Below are 12231 nucleotides of genomic sequence, written 5' to 3'. Positions count from 1 at the left end.
TGAAACGTTAACTGATTGCTGCAATTTCTGGTATTTAAAGTTCACTTTTAAAACAAAAAGCAGAAAAATACTCTCATTTAACTTAATATAATACGTATTTTTACTAACGTGATTTAAAAAATAAAAGTGCAACAAATAAACGGCTGTATTTTCCAACATGCAGAGTTTCCACGTCTGTCTGGTCCAGGCCTGGTTCAGAAAGATAGAAAGATACTGACAGCAAAGCAGGAAACGCCAAATAAAAGAGGAAGAACACTGGATTAGATTTGTGTCGCTCTCTTGGATCTTATCTTTAATAATATATGAACATGTTGTGTTTCTGTCTTTAATAGTCCAGTACTGATACATAAAGACATGTGTAACATGCCGCTGTTGTACATTTAAGTCTTATGTTCTTTTTGTGCGTTTCCCAGTTTTATTTAAAACTTCCATTCTGCTGCTTCATGAACAGCGTTTGCTCCTTTTCTTCACCTGTGGAGAAGAGACTTGAAACAGGCCTGAGGGGTAACGGTGTCAGTCCGAGGCCTTAACATGATGTACGAAGCAATACGTCCTCCAGAACAACCGGCCTTAAATTATTCAGCGGGCTCAAACTATGTTCGCTTCACCAGGATTCACCATCACAAGCTTCACTGACATTAAACCTCCTCCATCTTCCATCTTTTCTCACATCTGCTCTTCATCTCACAGAAGCCACAGGTGTTAATTAATAAATTAATTTTAAGCACATTTTTACTTCAGCCTTTTCCCTGAATGTATTGTATTGCATTGTAAATCTTTATTGTCCCTCGAGGGCAACTCAGGTGCAGCAAACAAGACCCAGCTAGAAGACACAAAAACTATTGAATGCACAGTGCAAACCCACTGCAATAGCTGTTTACAAAAGAGATTAAAAAAGAGAACATAAATCAGGTTTATAATGCAAAAAAGCAAAGTGCATGCAAAATGTGCCAGGTGCAGAAAAAGAGGCACAGCCTGTATGTGATGGCTTCAGGAATAACGGAGGCCTGAGCTCCTGAGCAGAGATGAGGTGATGCAGAGGATGGAACTCCTGGTTCATGGGATGTGAAGGATCGAGGAGAACTTTCTCACTAAATGTCTGATTTTAGAACGTGTGTTCACCACTTCCTGTAATTTGGTTCTAATTTAGTTCTTTCAGGTTTACAAACCAACAGATAAAACTGAAGGATCTAAAAAAAACAAGGTCAAGACGTGTTTATCCACATTAACAGAATTACATTTCCTGCTGTGAATGGAGTGAATGGAGTTTGTATTCTCCTCCCACTGCAGTTTGTCGTTGATAATTTCAACAGACTTATTTACTACAACTGATAGGAATGGAGACAAGGAGCAGCCGAACTTTGGAAACTTAATGTGTCTGTGGCACCAGAGGGGCTTAAAACCACCCCCCCACTTCTTTATCTGCCCCATCTCTATTTGGTGTATTACACTACTTTCCACTGATACGTACGTTGCCCTGGGCTCTGACCAGCAGACCAATAACACCTGGACCATCCCTCAGAGCCGGCCCAGATAGAGGCCCTGAACGGGGAAACGTCAGTGAATCAATGTCAGTCCTGAAGCTCGTGGTGATGCTCTGATTGTTTGAGCAGGATTAAGAGGCCACAGGCTGCCTGCTGGGTTTATGTGTGTGACGGAGATAGAGACGGAGACGGAGAGAGAGAAGCAATAGGACTCGGTCTGGATGGAGGAAGAGATTGTTGATTGCAGGTCATCTAATCTGATGCTGAGCCTGGATGTGAGTGTTTGTGGCTGAGATCAGGTGGGTGGTGGGTTTAGGGTTAGGGTCACACATTAATGATCAATACATTAAAACAAAAGAAACATAAAGTAAACATGTGTGTTTGCTCTACTACTAGGGGTTGCACGAGTTCAGATCTTTTATAGTTGACTAGTCTCTGATGACGCCACTAATAAAAACCCAGTAGAAAGTAATTAATCTATATTGTTGACCTGAATCCATGCGAGTTCAGACAGTTCATGTGCTCCATACGTTGAGCTGCAGATATGTATAGCCTGTATAAAACCAGGCTGCACCTCAGCACCATCAGGAGCATGTCCTAGTCCTCCACAGCCTGGTGGTAGATGGGACAGTGGAGCAGATATTTTTCTGAAGCTAAAGCTCAAATAACTTTATCAAATAGTTGATGTAGCCTCCTTCTCCCTGGTGAGTTGGTAACTGACCGATGTCCTCTACTAACATTAGCCTTAGCATGTCTTTTTTAGCTGCAGTCCCGGTAGGGGCGGTATGGGCTTCACCTTTAGTGGGTTTAGGGTTAGCATCACTGGACTCCTCACCTGTCTCCTAGGGGGCGCCCATGTTGTTGATGCTTAAAGTGTCATTGCTAACATGACAGTTAGCTAGTTTGTACGAGCCCTAGTGTGCAGTATATCCTTTTTCTTTTTAATTTAGCATCAAACATGTGGACACACTTTGTTTGTTGGGGTCTGTGTTAACAGGACTGCATCAAATGCGTTAAAAAATAGAAAATAGATCGTTTGTTTACATTGGTAGTCCATTCACAAATCTGCCTCTTTAAGGAGCGCTGGTAAAAACAGGGAGCAGCAGATGAACCATTCAGGCCTTTACTCGTCTCTCTAAGGGCAGATTGTCTCGGTGCGTTCGTCTCACGCTAACACCAACAGCAGAAAGTTTTTCGGTGTCATTTTACCGACCTGTCTCCAGGGGCGTATGTCAGAGGGTTCAACAAAGTCTGAGTCTATGTCTGAACTCTGATTTGACCCTTGGACAGGAAAGTTTCAGAACAGGTGATTGAGTCAATCAACTTAAACTATCTTCACTCTGAGTTCCACACTAACCCCACAACTATAAAAAGCCATCATCAATGGAATCACCATGGCAACGGTGGATAGAAGGCGGTCATTATAGTTCATCCACATGGAGCTTTAGGTTGTAATGCGCTCCTATAGTGAGCTGGAGCACATTTTTAGGAAAAAAAGGAAAGAGTATAATCATTCATTTAAACATTCATCATTCACCTAAAATCCTGTGGAACAAATCGTTTGTGACTCTCACTGGTTTGTGACCAGGGAAAGACACAACGATGCCCAAGAGTTCACTGAAGAAAACCTGCTGGTTCACAGACTCGGTTACCATGGTAACCGACTCCAACTTTAGTTGCTGCAACGAGCGGGTTGGTCCATTGCAGCGATGTGCCAACGCATCCGCCATATTGGATGTGGCAGATCTGCCCCTTAAACCAAACTTCATAAAGCGCCTTTCTACAAAGTGCTTCAAGTTAACGAGGCATCTTCTCCCATTGCTCCACTTTGCCAGATCCAAAATGGCGGCGACGTCAACATACAATTCAGCGCTCAATGCGGCGTCTACGTGTGTATATATATATATATATATATATATATATATATATATATACATATATATATGGTTTAAGGTTTAAATGACCTCTCTTTCTGAAACAGGCTCCCTTTTCTTTTCCCTTCGCCCACGGAGAAGAGAGCGTTATTATTTGTGCTGTGAAAAAGTGAACGCAGCTGTTTGTTGTCTGAGCTGAAGAGACTCAACGCACCATTTTATATCGCTAACATATGCTAACAAGCTAAAAGGACAACAACAAAACACAAGCAGACTTTCCAGTTGCAAACTAAACCCACAATGCATTGCGTTACCTTCCAAACTTTTTAAACCTCAGCTTCTGGTCAATAATCACAATAATAAAGAAAACAAAAAAAACAACAAAACTGTAATAACTCTGCACTCTGCTGCACAGTGAGCCACCGTGACACCAAACCACCACATGAAGCAAATAACCTCAGTATATTCAGGAAACTGTGTGTTTTCCAGCTCGGAGCAGCGGGGCCCAAGGTCCTTTCATCGAGTCCATTAGGTCTAAAGAAGGAGCACGGACCAAATGGCTTTTCAGTGAGTGCTGATATGTTGGTGACTCAAAAAAAAAAAAAAAAAAAAAAACTCACCAGATTCTTGCGTAACAGCTCACACAGCTGCTTACAACTCATCTGCTCTGTGACAGTCTTAAGAGGAGACTAAAATGACAGCATTAGAATGGGCTGTTTCCAGTCGCCAGCACAATAATAATCATTTCTAACCCCCCCACCCCCCCTTACACCATCCACACCACCACCCTGCCGCTGCATATCGTGCTCTGCCCATATCTCAACCTTCTCCTACACGTTCAGGTTTGATAGATGAAATAAAAAGGCAATATGATTCTGTCAGTATATTATTCCTCTCAAGATAACCCATTTTTCTGCTTTATCGTGTGATATAACTTTCAGGGGTTCAGATGGTGTTTTTATGGCAGAGAGAAAAAGGTGGAAATGGGTCCTTTTCTTTTTTTTTTTTATGATGGAGCTGCACCAGTCAGAACTATCCGCTGTGGGTTAAAGATCTCGAAGTATGGCAAAAAATTATAGAGTCCAGGAAACTGTAATTACAGTCACAGGAGCGTGCATTTTGATACATGTAGTAATTATCACACTTTTAAGGAACCAACAGTTTACATCTGCTCTGACTGTGACTGTGATACTGAGCAGAGACCGATATTAATTTATCATTCGGCTGCTGCATTATGGTATAGTAATATAACTAGACTCATTATTAAATATCTGTACATATCTTTGCTGCAGAAAAAATAATAAATAAAAACTTTACTCTGGCTGTGCCAATAAAATACATCCAAGAATCCAGTGCAGATATGTGACATTGGCTCGATTTTCCAAACAAATACACAAGGCCCCTTTCTTCATCCACTTTAATTTGGTTTTGGAAAAGAAGGCATTCCCCCACAGATTCATAGTTCCCACCCCCACCCCACAGGAGTTTTTTAAAAGTCAGACTGGGGTCCATTACCTCTTAAACAAACGTTAGATCTGTTCTGCTCTACTGGTCTGTTAGATAATGTTAGCAGAAAGCAGGTGCCATCTCACTATATTAGCTTAGCATGATTTAAAACCAAAAAAACAACAGATCGGTATCATTAAATCTAAATGAACATGAGTGTGATGCATGTCGTCTAATATCTTTATTCCTGCAGGTAAAATTCAGGTCAGCGCTGAGGCGTGATTGTGCCTAAATCTCTACGTAATAATGGTTTTGTCTGTTTTAACTGATGCCCCCATCTCACTCCTCCTGTTCTTGTTCTGTGTAAACGTGAAACATCATTAAAACGAAAGCGATGAGGAATGAGTGCGACAGATTTTTTTAGGCTTTGGGTAATTGTGCCCTCATTGGAAGCTTTGTCAACAATGTGTAAGAGTCACAGAGAGCAGCAAACAGGATGTGTCTACAGCCTCTGAAAGCTGCAATATTTTACATTTAGTACAGCAGCCAGCAGTAGGAACAATAGCTTTATGTCTTCTCCTGCCATCAGAAATTATAGCAGGTTGGCGGGGAAGTGTAATCAAAGGCAGGCGGCCTTGGAAAGTCAACAAGCAGCTTTATCTGCTCATATTGTTCTGGGATTACACTCTTCGGTCTACACCGCACTGCATGTTACTTCCACTCTCCAGGATCAAAACGTCTCTATGGAGATTCTAATGTACAGACACACAGTCGTGCACACGGCTCCGATACAGTAGAACCAACTGATGTCTGGCTCTCAATCTGCTTTAAGCTATCGTTAACTTCCAGATATAAAGTTTCTAGCTGTGTGGTGTCTGTGGAATCAACAAGTCTTCATCCGTGTTTGTAGACATACTAACGCTGTTGAACTCCTCACACATTAATCTCTTTCACGAAGTCTCCATCCGAGAAACTAAACCTGTGTTGTGTTAGCATGGATGAAACCAGTTGGATAGCTTGAAGCCAGTTAGCCGCTGTTAGCTTAAGTTCCTGCTCTGGTTGGGCTCCAGCGTAGCTCTGATGTTTGCTGTCATTTCATATCAAACAGAAACTCCTCCCCTCGATCTCTGCCAAGAAAAGACTCTCTTGAACATCTTGTGTTTCTTCGTTCATTCTTTTTCTGTAGCCTCTTGTCTTCTGGACGGAGAGATCCACATCTACGTCCAATTTAGAATCACTAATGAACCTGACAAGTTTGTCTTTGGACGGTGGGAGGAAGCTACAGTACCGACACAGGGAGAACATGCAAACTCCACCCGGAAAGGCTCCAGTCAACCCATGGATACGAACCCAGAGCCTTCTCGCTCTGAGGCATCACCTCCGGTCACCTCTTGCTAGTCTTCTTTGATTAAACTTGTTTTGTGGAGAAGCTGCAGCGCTCAGGATGCTGTTAAAACTAAATGGTACAACATACATTAAATATGAAGCACAGACTCTCCTGGTCTGAAGGAACCGGTGATGTCGGGGAAGGTTTTGAAGCAGCACATGCCTGGATTTCCAGTCAGTCAGCAGATGATGCAGGTCAATATTCATTTAAGTGCAAAACCGTTAAACAATCAGATCTCATTAAAGGTGTTATTAGAAATATTCATGCATAGTTGCATTCTGTTAAGGTTCTAGTGATGGCTACTGTAGCCATGATCACTTCTGTAATTTTGCAATTTAGAATAGTCATGATCGCAATTTATACGACCAGCCAGACCCGTCATGTCCGTCCTATCAGACACAGACTGTAAAAAGGCCAAAGCCGGCCTCATATATTGGTCTAACCCCACTAATAACCTGAGCTCTCTCCCTCTCACACACACACACACACACACACTCTGAATGAAGCCCTCCCAGGGCCAGCCTGAGGCCATCGATTGTCTGGCTGTTGCCTGGGATGAGAATCCGAGATAAAGCAGCGTCTGAAAAGGCAACAGATTGACACTGACCTCTCCCTCCTCAACAGCAACGACTCCCTCTTCCAGCCACAATAAGATGTGTCTGTTAGCCACACTGTTCGACCAGATTTCAGCTTTTAGCTTCTGAAATCTTAAGCGCCAACCTTCCTCCAGTGTTTTCACGACAATCAGGTTTCAGGGTCTGTGGAGCCAGAACATGATCTTTTAAAATTATGTCGTATTTAATGAACCAAAATATTCTCTGTTTTATGTGTTTTATGATTCTTCAGAGCAGTGACATTTTTTATCTTGATGACAGCTTTTGATGCTACGGGCAAGAACATTTCTGCAAAGTGTAAAAACAAACACTATTTAACAGCAGCTTTAAGATTAGAGCCACAGCAGAAACATCTCAACATCAGATGAAGCCTTCATGGATAAACTGCAGCAAAGAAGCCACTAGTGACATATATATATATATATATACATATATATATATACAGTGAACAGTCATTAGACCTTTGGTAATCTGGTCTATGGCTCCACCTATGAGGAGATAGTGAGGGGTGGCTTTCGTGGAGACATTGCTGATCTCATTTAATCTGACTTCAACACCCCTTAACCGAACCATAACATTCTGCAGGGACGTGTCGTCCTGACTAGTTTAAGCTTAGTCAAAGTCTAAGCTAGGCTCTATAAAGACTACCTGACAAAGAGGTGCCGTGGCGTTACTAATAATGTGACATAAGCCCAACTAAGATGTTCTGGGATGAACTGGAAACCAAGTAATAGTAAAAGTATCTGCTAGAAAAGCTCCAGCTCATGTTGTAACACCTGAGAGAATGAAAAGTCTTTTGCTTTTACTGTAATTCCTCAGTTATGTCCTATACAGGGGAAACTGAAAGACTTGGTGCATCCAGACTTGACTGACTAAATGCAGAGTACATTTACAGTGTGTTCATTTTTATTGTTTCCATCTCATAAACTGATCCAATATAAATCAAACGTGCGCAGTTGTCTTGCAGCCTCAGCCAGATTCAGATCTCATTAGAACAGACCCCTTCATGGTGTACATCACTGTGACATCACAATGTTTACTGGAGGCAGAACAGAGGGAAGCTTGAAGCAAACACTGCCACTATCATCCATGAAAATCTTTGGCGAAATTTCGAAAAATCAAAAACACTAACTTGAAGTTTTATCATGTACCAGCCACTGCCGGCCGTAGACAACTGTGGTTTGGCTTTGGAGATCAACAACAACAGCAGCACATTTCATATCAGGTCAGACTAATATGTAATGCATCATCACTTTCAGCATGGATAACATTAATGCTAATGCTAACCGCTAGGTAGCCCAACATTTGTTGTGTGTTTCAGGGATGCGTTTACTACGTTCCCCTCCACAGTGGTTCCACTTACTTCTTGTAATGTCTTTGTAGGAGAGGCTTCACTCGATAAAGACAGACCAGACTCCAGTGAGAAATGCTAACCACAGTTTACAGGCTGTAGTGTTTGACATGTTTGGCATCCAGCTAAGCCCCGCCCCTCAAAAAAACATCACATTGTTTACACACTGTGAAGGGGTCTATGTGATCAGAATCAGAGCCACTTTGTTCAGATAGTGCACACATATTACTCTTCTCTGTCCATTCGATCCCAACGAAGAGACTCCAGATAAACATTCTGACCTCCAGGCTACAGCTCTCAATGCTTCCTCTGCAAAATATCATCGCTGACATTCTTTTTGAAGAACATCTCTATTAAATTCCTTTCTTTTTGTCGGCCTGTGCTGAGCACAGTGAAAAACAACGAGTAAAACTATGAGACCAAGGTTGAAAAAAAAAAACCATGTCCCGGAGCTCTAACGAATCCTAATTGCTGCCTTGTGTTAAGAATCTGTCTCCTGATAAACTCTGCAAAGCCAAACTGTCTCCCTCGTTCCCGTCTCCTTTCTGTCTCCATCCAACCCTTACAGATCTAATTTGGTGGCTTCAGGTTTTCTCATGGCTGCATTAAAGGACTTTTCACATCTCCACTTTTCTATTACTCTGAGTGCTTCTGCTGCACAGGCTCAGGCTGAGGCCGTCGTGAATTACAAGACTTGATATCACATCAGACCCAATGAAGATAGACCCTGAACAGCCCTCCTCCTCCTCCTCCTCCTCCTCCTCCTCCTCATCTTGTCTGTTGTCATTCATCAAGCCCCTAAAATCAGCGGCGGGGAGAAATAATAGGCGCTTGATTTCAGTCACTGGCCGAGCTTTTTAAATGACGTGCCGTCCTTCAAACCCCGCGGTTTGATAAACATTCAGATGAAAGGAGGGTGAGTGACGGCCAGTGGGGAGCTGTTTGATCGGGGTTTCATTTCACTGCACGTCAAGCATCCTGTTCTGAGCACAGGGAGAAAATAATAAGATCTGGGTACAGTTTAATTTGGATGAATTGGTCCTGTGCCCTGAGGCTTTTTTTTTTTTTTTTTTTTCTGGATCACAGTGACACAAAGAATCATCTTATTTGGAGAGAAATGATTAATACAGTTTCACTCAATTATTTAACTTTACTTTAATTGTGTTAAAGATGCTCTTTACTAGAAAACATCCATTAGCTTCACCCAGTATCTCAGCTTCAACTCACTCTAGTTTATTAAGTTCAACTTAAACTTTGGATCCTACACAACCAACCATCACTGAGCTCTGTTCTTTGCTCTTTTTGGGTGTGATGTTGTTTGAAGGCGTCTATGTGTCCAGGAGCTTGTTTGATTGTATGCGTGTTTGTACATATACACAGTTTTATATTGGTCTTTTGTATTGTACTGCATTGACTGCGGATGAAATTTAGCATGCGGTGCCAATTCCAGAATATTTAATATGCACTGACCCGACCCCATAAACCAATAAATGAAAGGAAATTAAATGTATTTGTCAGAGATCATGTGCAAATACATCATGATGTAGACCGTGCAGAACGTTGTGGAACAGCAGGCTGCAACAAGAGGGAAGAAGTTTCTGTATCTTCTTTAACTATGCTTATTAATGTGAGCTAACGTAGCTGCATTAGCATGAGGAAGCTAACTCGAGTCCTTGTTGCATTACCCTTGTACATACTTAATGCTAGTTAGAAGCAAGCACATGTTTAGGAACAACGTGGCTACAATACAAAGGTTTTGGTCAAGAGACGTACGCAGTCAACCATTGTTTGTTGTTTTAAATCTAATTTATGAAATATCTTCAGCACTTCCAGAAGAAAGGTGCACTAGGACATAGAACTGTTATTAATTAGGTTGCATGATGTGAATAATGGGCCATTAAGTTAATTTAGTTTTAATTTTAGTTTTGTTTTGCACCTAAAATGAAAAATAAACACAAAATAAGCATAAACTGAAAATGACCTTTTATCTGAAAGGATTGGGAGGAAGTACAGACTTGTTTCATCTCACCCCTTCCTAATAAATCAATAATATTTTAAAACTTATTAATTCTGTATAATACTGGTAATTTAATCGTACCTGGCGTCTTTGAAGACTGAGGGTTGATCATCACCTCTGTCCTGTTGAGCCGCGATTGCAGGAATATTGATTTTAACCAGATGACGGTATAATTATTTCTATATATGCTTAACTGCACCGGGTTACACTCAGAATAACAGTTGTCCTGCACGCTGTGACTGCAGATCCATTTACCAGAATGACCAAACACAACAGGATGTTTCTGAACACAACCAAACTACTCAACCAAAGCATGTTCCTCATACCTGGACCCAAACACAGCGCTGCGTTAAAGCATCTGCATTGATTAATGCATTGAGAAATGTCCTTAAATGCAAATTCTAATGTTTTTTCTTAGTTTTATTTAAAAAATTGAAATACTAAAATAAAATAAAATTAAAATAATTATTTTTAATATTTGCTAATTTAAACAGAGGGAAATTTGAGAAATTTGAGGAATTTTAACCCTTTAAATGCCAGTTTGATTGTGTGAAGTCGCTGTTGTTTTTACAAAATAAATAAATGAAAATATTTTCCATAAAACTAATGTTGGGCCATTTTTTTCAAATTAAAAAAATGATTGAAATTTTGGTAGTTTTGTAAAGTGCTGAAGTGGTTTAAGAGATTTATGCAGCAAAAAAAAAAAAAAAAAAAAAAATTATAACAGTTTTTGTCGGCTAAGGTTACAAGAGGGTAGTGAAAATTTTCAAAATTTGTGTAGAGATGGACTTTGTTATGAAAAATTGTGCCATATGCACCAACACAGCCAAAATGAGGAGGAAAACGATGGCCAGATAACTGCATACTCTACATTCTTACAAAATGAAATTCTGGTGTTTTGTACTTTTCTGTGTCTTTGATGCATCCTCTGTCACAAGAGTTTCCTTCAGGATTAACAAGCTCTGTCTTATCTTATCTTCTTAATATCTAATATTTTCATAAAATAGCGTGGGATCATTAAAAACTTTATTGGAGTTGTTCACAACAAAGGAAATCCACGCAAGAGAATCCACACACATAGATTTTGTCCTAATGTTCAACCACTTTGTGTTTCTACTTTTAAAACGTGTTTTATATGTTGTTCTTTCCCATGAAATTGAGACATATAACTTCAAAGGAAACATATATATGCACCAAGAAAAAGAAATCTATTTTTCACGAGGTTAATTCATTACTGCTTCATCTTTTTTTCCACTTTGAAATTAAACTTCAAACGTTTGAGACGGAGAAACCAGTGAAATACTATTCGATATATTTTTATTTTTTTATTCCTTAAGCTTTTTCTTTTTTTTAAAAAAAAAAAGTAAATGCATCCATTCAGGCCGAGGCCGACAAGGTGGAAGCAGAGAGAGAAGCTTTCTGTTCTGTAAACATTGAAGTCAGAATCGTACTGTTGGTATTTCAGAAATGCACAGAGCTCCTAAATGAATGTTGTGAGCAGAATATGAAAGGCTTGAACAAAGCTGCGTTTAGTTCTGACATGAATTACATTTTATTTATTTCATTTCAGAAATGTCCCTTCCTCTCTTGGCGGCTGCAGTCGCACTGACACGCAGACATTTTTACAACTTATTTTCACATATTTGGAATTTTTTCTTGATTTATTTGTCGCTGCCGTCATTTTATTTTCGTTTGCAGCTTGTTTCCAAAGTGTCTGACTCCATTTACAGCCCGTGTGATTATACGAAATCTGTGCTGATAAATAATTGTGCGTCTGTAACTAGGATTGAATGCACCTACAGTTAAAGGCCAAAGACTGAGAAAGGTAAGATGTGACCTTTGGGAAGATTTACACATCCAGTCATTACTTAACCTGAGTCATTGATTAGAGCAGCCGGTCTTTATTCATCAAGCTCAACTGAGGGCAACAACCACACCTCTGGATACTTAAAGAGAGGTTTCACTATTTAAAAAGAAAAGCAACACATTCGTCTGAATCGTTTTCATTCCTGATCATCATCATCATCATCATCAACAGGTCGAGGCCAAAATGACCTC

The 12231-nt window shown here is 40.4% G+C and overlaps 1 protein-coding gene across 1 annotated transcript in view; it reads right to left on the bottom strand.

Moving 5' to 3' along the window:
* Window positions 1–12231, bottom strand: part of LOC124995607 (NACHT, LRR and PYD domains-containing protein 12-like) — a 1019357-nt gene that overhangs the window by 560566 nt on the left and 446560 nt on the right. The window lies entirely within an intron of this gene.

This window comes from Mugil cephalus, chromosome 18 (assembly GCF_022458985.1).
Source record: "Mugil cephalus isolate CIBA_MC_2020 chromosome 18, CIBA_Mcephalus_1.1, whole genome shotgun sequence".
Classification (NCBI taxonomy): Eukaryota; Metazoa; Chordata; class Actinopteri; order Mugiliformes; family Mugilidae; genus Mugil; species Mugil cephalus.
Note: the sequence above shows the minus strand (reverse complement) of the source record. Positions and strands in the feature narration are given on the sequence as shown.